Genomic DNA, 11,718 nt, shown 5'->3' with positions numbered 1-11,718 from the left:
ATTTCTCACCCCCTCCCCCCAAGGCCCGATTAACCAGGCGTGGCCCTGAAGACCCGCCTGGTGTGGGGGGAATCATGCTCTCCTGGACAAAGTGGTCAGCCCAGGGTCCTATGGCTAGCTGTCCTGCCCAGAGCCCCCATCATACCAGTCAAAAGCCCACGAAATCCTGGCATGTGGAGTGTTCTGGTCCCAGCCGAGCCTCTGTGGTTTTTGGATGCCTAGGAAGGATTTCTCACCCCCTCCCCCCAGGGCCCGATTAACCAGGCGTGGCCCTGAAGACCCGCCTGGTGTGGGGGAATCTTGTTCCCCTGGACTAAGTGGTCAGCCCAGGGGTCCTATGGCTAGCTGTCCTGCCCAGAGCCCCCAACATACCAGGCAAACACACCAAGAAATCCTGGCATTCGGAGTGTTCTGGGCCCAGCCAAGGCTCTGCAGTTTTTGGATGCCTAGGGAGGAATTTCTCACCCCCTCCCCCCAAGGCCCGATTAACCAGGCGTGGCCCTGAAGACCCGCCTGGTGTGGGGGGAATCATGCTCTCCTGGACAAAGTGGTCAGCCCAGGGTCCTATGGCTAGCTGTCCTGCCCAGAGCCCCCATCATACCAGTCAAAAGCCCACGAAATCCTGGCATGTGGAGTGTTCTGGTCCCAGCCGAGCCTCTGTGGTTTTTGGATGCCTAGGAAGGATTTCTCACCCCCTCCCCCCAGGGCCCGATTAACCAGGCGTGGCCCTGAAGACCCGCCTGGTGTGGGGGAATCTTGTTCCCCTGGACTAAGTGGTCAGCCCAGGGGTCCTATGGCTAGCTGTCCTGCCCAGAGCCCCCAACATACCAGGCAAACACACCAAGAAATCCTGGCATTCGGAGTGTTCTGGGCCCAGCCAAGGCTCTGCAGTTTTTGGATGCCTAGGGAGGAATTTCTCACCCCCTCCCCCCAAGGCCCGATTAACCAGGCGTGGCCCTGAAGACCCGCCTGGTGTGGGGGGAATCATGCTCTCCTGGACAAAGTGGTCAGCCCAGGGTCCTATGGCTAGCTGTCCTGCCCAGAGCCCCCATCATACCAGTCAAAAGCCCACGAAATCCTGGCATGTGGAGTGTTCTGGTCCCAGCCGAGCCTCTGTGGTTTTTGGATGCCTAGGAAGGATTTCTCACCCCCTCCCCCCAGGGCCCGATTAACCAGGCGTGGCCCTGAAGACCCGCCTGGTGTGGGGGAATCTTGTTCCCCTGGACTAAGTGGTCAGCCCAGGGGTCCTATGGCTAGCTGTCCTGCCCAGAGCCCCCAACATACCAGGCAAACACACCAAGAAATCCTGGCATTCGGAGTGTTCTGGGCCCAGCCAAGGCTCTGTAGTTTTTGGATGCCTAGGGAGGAATTTCTCACCCCCTCCCCCCAAGGCCCGATTAACCAGGCGTGGCCCTGAAGACCCGCCTGGTGTGGGGGGAATCATGCTCTCCTGGACAAAGTGGTCAGCCCAGGGTCCTATGGCTAGCTGTCCTGCCCAGAGCCCCCATCATACCAGTCAAAAGCCCACGAAATCCTGGCATGTGGAGTGTTCTGGTCCCAGCCGAGCCTCTGTGGTTTTTGGATGCCTAGGAAGGATTTCTCACCCCCTCCCCCCAGGGCCCGATTAACCAGGCGTGGCCCTGAAGACCCGCCTGGTGTGGGGGAATCTTGTTCCCCTGGACTAAGTGGTCAGCCCAGGGGTCCTATGGCTAGCTGTCCTGCCCAGAGCCCCCAACATACCAGGCAAACACACCAAGAAATCCTGGCATTCGGAGTGTTCTGGGCCCAGCCAAGGCTCTGCAGTTTTTGGATGCCTAGGGAGGAATTTCTCACCCCCTCCCCCCAAGGCCCGATTAACCAGGCGTGGCCCTGAAGACCCGCCTGGTGTGGGGGGAATCATGCTCTCCTGGACAAAGTGGTCAGCCCAGGGTCCTATGGCTAGCTGTCCTGCCCAGAGCCCCCATCATACCAGTCAAAAGCCCACGAAATCCTGGCATGTGGAGTGTTCTGGTCCCAGCCGAGCCTCTGTGGTTTTTGGATGCCTAGGAAGGATTTCTCACCCCCTCCCCCCAGGGCCCGATTAACCAGGCGTGGCCCTGAAGACCCGCCTGGTGTGGGGGAATCTTGTTCCCCTGGACTAAGTGGTCAGCCCAGGGGTCCTATGGCTAGCTGTCCTGCCCAGAGCCCCCAACATACCAGGCAAACACACCAAGAAATCCTGGCATTCGGAGTGTTCTGGGCCCAGCCAAGGCTCTGTAGTTTTTGGATGCCTAGGGAGGAATTTCTCACCCCCTCCCCCCAAGGCCCGATTAACCAGGCGTGGCCCTGAAGACCCGCCTGGTGTGGGGGGAATCATGCTCTCCTGGACAAAGTGGTCAGCCCAGGGTCCTATGGCTAGCTGTCCTGCCCAGAGCCCCCATCATACCAGTCAAAAGCCCACGAAATCCTGGCATGTGGAGTGTTCTGGTCCCAGCCGAGCCTCTGTGGTTTTTGGATGCCTAGGAAGGATTTCTCACCCCCTCCCCCCAGGGCCCGATTAACCAGGCGTGGCCCTGAAGACCCGCCTGGTGTGGGGGAATCTTGTTCCCCTGGACTAAGTGGTCAGCCCAGGGGTCCTATGGCTAGCTGTCCTGCCCAGAGCCCCCAACATACCAGGCAAACACACCAAGAAATCCTGGCATTCGGAGTGTTCTGGGCCCAGCCAAGGCTCTGCAGTTTTTGGATGCCTAGGGAGGAATTTCTCACCCCCTCCCCCCAAGGCCCGATTAACCAGGCGTGGCCCTGAAGACCCGCCTGGTGTGGGGGGAATCATGCTCTCCTGGACAAAGTGGTCAGCCCAGGGTCCTATGGCTAGCTGTCCTGCCCAGAGCCCCCATCATACCAGTCAAAAGCCCACGAAATCCTGGCATGTGGAGTGTTCTGGTCCCAGCCGAGCCTCTGTGGTTTTTGGATGCCTAGGAAGGATTTCTCACCCCCTCCCCCCAGGGCCCGATTAACCAGGCGTGGCCCTGAAGACCCGCCTGGTGTGGGGGAATCTTGTTCCCCTGGACTAAGTGGTCAGCCCAGGGGTCCTATGGCTAGCTGTCCTGCCCAGAGCCCCCAACATACCAGGCAAACACACCAAGAAATCCTGGCATTCGGAGTGTTCTGGGCCCAGCCAAGGCTCTGCAGTTTTTGGATGCCTAGGGAGGAATTTCTCACCCCCTCCCCCCAAGGCCCGATTAACCAGGCGTGGCCCTGAAGACCCGCCTGGTGTGGGGGGAATCATGCTCTCCTGGACAAAGTGGTCAGCCCAGGGTCCTATGGCTAGCTGTCCTGCCCAGAGCCCCCATCATACCAGTCAAAAGCCCACGAAATCCTGGCATGTGGAGTGTTCTGGTCCCAGCCGAGCCTCTGTGGTTTTTGGATGCCTAGGAAGGATTTCTCACCCCCTCCCCCCAGGGCCCGATTAACCAGGCGTGGCCCTGAAGACCCGCCTGGTGTGGGGGAATCTTGTTCCCCTGGACTAAGTGGTCAGCCCAGGGGTCCTATGGCTAGCTGTCCTGCCCAGAGCCCCCAACATACCAGGCAAACACACCAAGAAATCCTGGCATTCGGAGTGTTCTGGGCCCAGCCAAGGCTCTGTAGTTTTTGGATGCCTAGGGAGGAATTTCTCACCCCCTCCCCCCAAGGCCCGATTAACCAGGCGTGGCCCTGAAGACCCGCCTGGTGTGGGGGGAATCATGCTCTCCTGGACAAAGTGGTCAGCCCAGGGTCCTATGGCTAGCTGTCCTGCCCAGAGCCCCCATCATACCAGTCAAAAGCCCACGAAATCCTGGCATGTGGAGTGTTCTGGTCCCAGCCGAGCCTCTGTGGTTTTTGGATGCCTAGGAAGGATTTCTCACCCCCTCCCCCCAGGGCCCGATTAACCAGGCGTGGCCCTGAAGACCCGCCTGGTGTGGGGGAATCTTGTTCCCCTGGACTAAGTGGTCAGCCCAGGGGTCCTATGGCTAGCTGTCCTGCCCAGAGCCCCCAACATACCAGGCAAACACACCAAGAAATCCTGGCATTCGGAGTGTTCTGGGCCCAGCCAAGGCTCTGCAGTTTTTGGATGCCTAGGGAGGAATTTCTCACCCCCTCCCCCCAAGGCCCGATTAACCAGGCGTGGCCCTGAAGACCCGCCTGGTGTGGGGGGAATCATGCTCTCCTGGACAAAGTGGTCAGCCCAGGGTCCTATGGCTAGCTGTCCTGCCCAGAGCCCCCATCATACCAGTCAAAAGCCCACGAAATCCTGGCATGTGGAGTGTTCTGGTCCCAGCCGAGCCTCTCTTATTTCCATTCTTGCAATGGCTAAAAACCATAGTCTATTTTGTCAGAGAAATTTGTATATATGACTAATAAAATATAGCAATTATATAAATCAAATATAACAACTATATTGTTATATGTACTTATTATATATTACATAATATTCTATTTATTTAAAATAATCCATAATAATATAGTATTGATAAGATTATTTATAATTATTTAAATAATATAAATATGTGATATAATTTTGATTAGCCATATATTAAATTGTACTTCTCTGAAAATATAGGCAATAATTTTAACTATTCCAAGAATGAGAATCAAAATATATTGTTATACAAGTTATATAGATATGTGTCATAAAAGCATATAGTATAATCTAGAATTGTTATGTAAAGTAACATAACAATTATATATTTATATAATTTTATATTTATATAGTTATATAACAATTATATATTTAAATGTATTGTTGTGTATATATTGTATATATTATTATTCCTATCTTCAAATATAAAAAATTCAAATAAATCTCTGAATAAAGACAGTTTTATTTATATTTTTCTTATCCCTTTTGAGGATGTAGAAACATAAGACATTGAAAGTCACTATCACCAAGACCACAAAGAATTTTAAAAATCAAAGTAACATATGCAAAACTCTGCTGGCTTTAGATGTTAAATCAAAGCTAGAAAGCCTTTTTATTTTTGAAGAATTATATTGGATTTTGTCAGAGAGTTTTGTGCATAACTTTCCTTTTACTCTGTATTAATTATAGGTATTTGCATGAAAACAGGATCTTTATTTCAAAGAGTTCTTCTGTCCCTGCTATTTTTCTCTCTTGAAGTCATAATCCTATACAAGACAAATAGCAGCAGAGAGAAGATAAATTCTTGAAAGACAAATATCTTGTTTTTATGCAAATTATACAAATAATAATTTTGAAGTTAAATATAAGAATGATAGTATGTGATAATGGTAATATATTTTCTGTGTACTATTGGCTTTGTCAAGTATTTATAAAAATTTGGTGCACAATGAAATAACAACTATCTTATCAAATGCTAAAGAATATTATTCTGCAAAGAATTCAGATATAATTAAAAGGAGATAAAAAGTAGATAGAATGTCACCTTCAAAAAATTTACATTGTGATTAGACATTTTCAAAACATAAATAATTCTTTGTGACTTTGAAAAACTTAACAAATAAGTCCATCAAATAATGTCATTAATTTAGGCTTTTAGATTTGCAGTTTTAAATTTTTGGTTTGTGCCTAAATAATATTTTCTAATTTATAGTTTGTCCAAGTTTTATGTTGTATAAATAGGTAGAAACTAAAGGACATTTTTGTTATGATTTCACATATTTGTTATTTATTATTAATTGCTAGTTGTAATTAATATCACCATAACACAATCTTGCTTGACTCTTACAAAAACTTATTTATTTGCTTGGGTTCTTTTTCAGGGGGGAGGAAACACACCCTGTGTGTTGAGCCTGTACTCAAGGTTAATTGCTGAATTTGTACTCAGGGATCATTCCCAATAGTGGTCAGGGAAATATATGGGGTGCTCAGGGAACAAATAGCCTGGGTTGGATGCATGCAAGGCAAATTACCCACTGGGATACCACTCCAGCACTTTCAAATTGCTTTTCAAGTTAAAAAAAAATTCTAATAAGCTCATATATAAGGTAAAGACTAATTAGAAAAGTTAAATTATTTTCTTGTAAGTTGCATGGGCCTAAACAACTGAGTCTAGAATTAATGTATTCTAGCTTTTAAGTTCAATATTTATCTGAAGAACTATGCATATTAAGAAAGATTAATGAATCACCTATAAAATTAACAAAGTAACAAGTCTTTTTTTTTTTTTTGTGGTTTTTGGGTCACACCCGGCAGTGCTCAAGGGTTATTCCTGGCTCCATGCTCAGAAATTGCTCCTGGCAGGCACGGGGGATCATATGGGACACCGGGATTTGAACTGATGACCTTCTGCATAAAAAGCAAATGCCTTATCTCCATGCTATCTCTCCGGCCCCAAAGTAACAACTCTTAATAAAATATATGATTTATGATAAAAGTGTCACTGTTTTAACTTTGAATCAAGAGAGAAACTCATTGGATTTTATAATAAGATAGCTTATAAGCTATAGATATGATGTGAATTTTAAGATTTCAAGATTCAAAATTATCTAAAAATATAATCTCAAAAGGAGATTCCTTTATTAACAAAAACCAATGGTTAAGTGATTCACCCAGTGGACAAGTCAATTCCATGTACTAAAATATATGATATCCCAAAACTATTTTTCACCAATGCAATAAACATGCAAAGGAATCTCTTAAGAAATAAGAAAATGGGGCCGGGGTGGTGCTAGAGGTAAGGTGTCCGCCTTGCCAGCGCTAGCCTAGGACGGACTGGGGTTCGATACCCTGGCATCCTATATGGTCCCCCAAGCCAGGAGCAACTTCTGAGCTCAAAGACAGGAGTAACCCCTGAGAGTCACTGGGTGTGCCCCCCCCCCCAAAAAAAAACAAAGAAAAAAAAGAAAGAAATGAGAAAATCATAGGGTGGTGAGTTACTTTATTGATTCTTCAGTTATTTGATTTTTATAAATATAGTTAGACTGACATTACCTCTTTCTCTCTTAGTATTACCCCTACATTTCTTACCCCTATCTTCTACTACTAAATTTTTTACACAATTATATTTTGTTGTATTTTGTATAATTAAAAATACAATATTATGTTGATGCTCCCAGTTAAATAAACCAGTGTCAGATGTAGATCAAATTTAGTCATTTCCTCTAATTTCTATCTGTAAATTTAGTGTATATTTTCTGCTAAAATTATAATGTAACATCACTTATAAAAACATTATGAAAAGATAAAGATTAGCTATCTTTTGAATATATGGCTTGTAAAAATATGTACATTAAGGATATTAAAGCCCACTGTATATGCTAATCTATCTGTTAGCCCAGACCAGGGGTCTTCAAACTACGGCCCGCGGGCCACATATTGTATTTATTCCCATTTTGTTTCTTCACTTCTAAATAAGATATATGCAGTGTGCATAGAAATTTGTTCATAATTTTTGTTTTTACTATAATCTGGCCCTCCAACAGTCTGAAAGACAGTGAACTGGCCCCCTGTTTAAAAAGTTTGAGGACCCCTGGCCCAGACCAAGTAATAAATCACCTCAAAACTTTCTAGTATAAATAAGTAACTGTCTCCATTTCATGACACTGGTTCTTTTGCTCTCCCCTAGACTCTCATAAACAACTATTCTATAGTGTCATTGTGGACTGGGCTGGAAAACTAGGCCTTTCTTACGTGAAAAGATCTCTTATCTTTTTTTGGGAGGTCCACACCCAGTGACACTCAGGGATTACTCCTGGCTCAGAAATATCTCCTAGCTTGGGGACCATATGGGACACCAGGGGATCTAACCATGGTCTGTCCTACGCTACTGTGTAAAAGACATATGCCTTATGGCTTGCACCACCACTCAGGTCCCTAGATCTTTTATCTTTAAACCAAATAAAGGCTGCAGTATTCCAAAGAACAAGCTACAATTTGTAGATTCCTACTTTCAAAGTCTTTGCATTTGTGCTACTGGCTAAAGCACATCACTTGGCCCAATCCAGCATTATTGTTAGAGAAGAGCAATTTTGAGGAGGAGAGAAAGTTCCCTCTCCTCCCCTGGGCTCTTCTCAAGTTGGTCAGACATCAAATTAACATGAGTTAATAATATAGGAAGAAAAAAAAAAGAGAGATTTGTTTTTTACTTATGGATATCTACAAAGAAATGAGAGACTCAAAGAAAAAAATAAACAACAACAACAAAGTAACTTAAACTAAGTTATAAGCAAGGATCTTGAGGCATAGAAGAGAGAGGAGGGACACACAAGATAAAGGGGAGGTTATTGTGGCCAGAGCAATAACACAGTGGTAGGGCGTTTGTATTGCATGCAGCAGATCCAGGATGAACCTAATTCAATTTCCTGCATCCCATATGGTTCTCCTAGTCAGGAGCGATTTCTGAGCACATAGTGAGGAGTAACCCATGAGCGTCAAAGGGTGTGCCCCCCCCAAAAAAGGGGGGTTATTATCTGGACTAAGTGCAGCTGCACCAGAACTTGATATGTGTCTTAACATAGAGATATTCAGAACGGACAATTATTTCTGGCAATAAACTAATTCTAGGCCAGCGCCTGTCTCCATAAGTTTACATTCTTTAAGGCAGTTAATACTGTAGTTAAGTAGGTTTTTTGTTTGTTGGCTTGTTTTTGTAAACTTTCAGGAATTAAACTAATTTTAAATGTAAAAGAAAATCTACACACTAAAGTGACACATTTGAGAGATCCTGTTCTAATAAGTTCTAAGAGATCTGGTTCCTACATTTCACCACTTGGGGCATGGTTACAATAAAGGATAATTCTGGAGAGACACTACTATCTTGTATCACATATTATGGAAAAATTGATGCTTTGAATTAAACCAATTTGTTTACCCAAATTTACTCTAAAGAAGGGTAATTGTGTTTTCTGAATGCTTTTACAGTATGCCAAGTTTTAGGTTAGGGAAATTTATTCTGTTTAACTTTTAAAATATATGTATATTAATAAATATCAAGAACATTATACTTAAAATGCATAGTGCCTTTTGGTTTTATTAAATAGAAGTATTTTTTATTTTAAGTACTTAGTAGGTGCTTTGTAATCATTTAACTGAACAATATATTCTCAACTAACATAAGAGAAAAGCAATATTGAATAATTTCTTGATAAATGTATGCAATAAAAATGTAATACTAAATACTGAATTAGGCTTGTGCTTAACTCTTTTCTTAATGTTTATTTGAAAATACATTGTTTAAAATAGAACCAAAAGTAGTTCATTGAAACTTTGATACTCTATGTCAGTCAGAATTGGTTCATACTTATGTAACAATAACAAAAGTTTCTACATAACAGGAATTAATTTCTGAGAATTTTGGAGACTTTTATATTTCAATCCCTGGGTCAGGCATATGTTCACTAATAGAACCCTTAAAATAGAAGATGCTCTTAATGCTAATTGTAAGAAAATGGACATATTTCATTTAGTTAACACTATATTAAAGCATCATGTTCTACGATATGTGGAAAGTGGCACATTTGTAGCTATAGAAATAGCTGAATATTAAACTTTTTATAATAGTCACAGTCACTGAGATTCATTGAAATTCAGAGAAAGAGACAGAAAACTCCAAGCAAAAAGTCAGCCAAGTGGGAATCACAGAGGAGAATGCTTTAGGAATGTGGCAGAGAGGTGAGTAATTAGCAAGAGCCTGGCATGCAAAGGAAAGGGCCACATTATATTTGTGAATCATAAGGAAATATTAAAAATAAAGACAAAAAAGAGAACTATTTTAGTGAATTGAAAAAAATAAAATTTTATCACTGTGTCTTTTAAGTGAAGTTGCTTCACTGATTTTGAGATAATAATTTTGCATGGACGATATAATGTGCATTTTTTCTTGTCACTTTCTTGTACATTTCTTTAGAACTCCTTCATTTGGTTGACTTTGAGATTGTATTGTGGTCTAGCGCACCACCATGTTCTTCCTGAACATCTGGAGCACACGAGTGCCGACCAGAAGTACAGCATTCACTGACCAGTAGCCAGAGAACACCACCTCAGGGAGGGTAGCCAAAATCTGAGCTAACAACAGTTAAGAAAATTTCCCTTCTGGCACAAAATTACATTTTTATTGGCTTAGAATGATTTTACCATGGGAACTTGCGTATTTTACAGAAGAAAAGCCAGTTTAATATCATATAAAACTGACCGTGATGGTGAAGAAACAAAAAACTGCAGCACATAGAAAAATGTTCCTTTGTGAAGACATTTCAAAGTCTAACCTGAAGAGGCCTGAAGCAGAGGCATCATGAGGATTAAGAAAATAAAAGAGACATAACAGTGAAAAGTATAGTATTAGGATGGACTGAGAATCCCGTCTGTCCTCCACATAGGCCATTTATTGTTCCGGAATAATCAACATGGGAAAGAAGGGATGATAACAGACAAATTCCTATCTAATGCTAACTAAGCCTACGGGTTTTACATTTTATAAAGGAAGATGATTGGAAAGAGGAAGCTAAGATTAAAATTAATTCATGAAGCATTCCATATTAAAAAAAAATCTCTGGAGAATAACAGGACAGAACTAGGGGATAGATGAAGCATTTGGGAGAAGTTAGCATGAACAAGCAAGTAGAAGAGTGCCTGGAAGCAAGGCAATTTAAATAGATATCCTAACTAAAGCTCTCTGGTCAGGGAAGTCACAGAGGATAGCCAGCAAAGAAATTGCAAGACTTAACAACTATAAGTAAACACATTTATACTTATACAAGGACTACTAACTCTGAGCTCTGTCCTTCAGCTTGTGAAAATCATGCCCATCCTACTTTTGATCATGTCTCTCTTACATAACCCTATACAAAGTAGGGAAGTTTAATACATTTGTGTTTAAGGATTGAATGTGTTACTGATGCTGAACACTTCAAAAGGTGAGAGTCATTAGGTTCAAGACATTGAATCCAATACCCTTTGTAACTAAAACGATGCAGGATTTTTGGACCAAGTCATCTATGGATGGTTTCTGACTGCATTATACACTAATCATATGCAATAAATGCAATAAGTACACTAAGCTTTGGTATGACACTTTATAATTGCCCTTATTGGCCCCAAGAATAGGTAATATTAAAATCTTAATTCTGGGAAACTATCATTCCCAACCTCTCTCTCTTGTATAGAATACTATGAATATTCATTTCCTTTTAAATTGTCCCATTTCTAAATGTCTATAAGCTAAAATTTTTATAGAAATTGTATTATTTCTTGTATTATATCTGGAGCATGCCCAGATACTTTATCTTAGATGTACTACATTTATAAACATTTTATGTTATTACAACATTTTCAAAAATGAGGAAAAGAAGCACTCTTGATTCTTCCACCAAGGTGCTGAATGGGAGTTGATGCACTCAGGGCAATACTGCAGGGCCTGAGTTTCACCTCCCCACACAGGAAATAAGATAATGAGCAGAGGCCCATTTGGCTTTTGGCTCACCCATGACCACAGGCAAAGCCTCAGGTGATTTTTTTCAAAAAGCTCCAGTTAAACAGCTTGGTTTATGCTTTCAACTTGATTCTTAAGTATATGCGATTGTCTGGTAAACTTTTTAATTTATTACTTTGAGTCATGCTTGAATTCTTCATTTAGCTCAAATACACCTGGTACTTGAATAAGAACTAGTGATTTTAGCCCTGAACAGGCATTTTCCCAACATATTTACTCAATTATTATGAATAAATTTTAGTTTTCTGGGTAATGAAACTGGCACCTGTATATATTATGATTTGTAGCCAGT

At 42.7% G+C, this 11,718-nt stretch overlaps 1 pseudogene; it reads right to left on the bottom strand.

Moving 5' to 3' along the window:
- Nucleotides 1-11,340: 11,340 nt before the first annotated feature.
- Nucleotides 11,341-11,449, bottom strand: LOC126005341 (uncharacterized; annotated as a pseudogene).
- Nucleotides 11,450-11,718: the final 269 nt, after the last annotated feature.

Source organism: Suncus etruscus, chromosome 3 (assembly GCF_024139225.1).
Source record: "Suncus etruscus isolate mSunEtr1 chromosome 3, mSunEtr1.pri.cur, whole genome shotgun sequence".
In the NCBI taxonomy this organism is placed as follows: domain Eukaryota; kingdom Metazoa; phylum Chordata; class Mammalia; order Eulipotyphla; family Soricidae; genus Suncus; species Suncus etruscus.
This window is presented reverse-complemented; position numbering and strand designations above follow the sequence as displayed.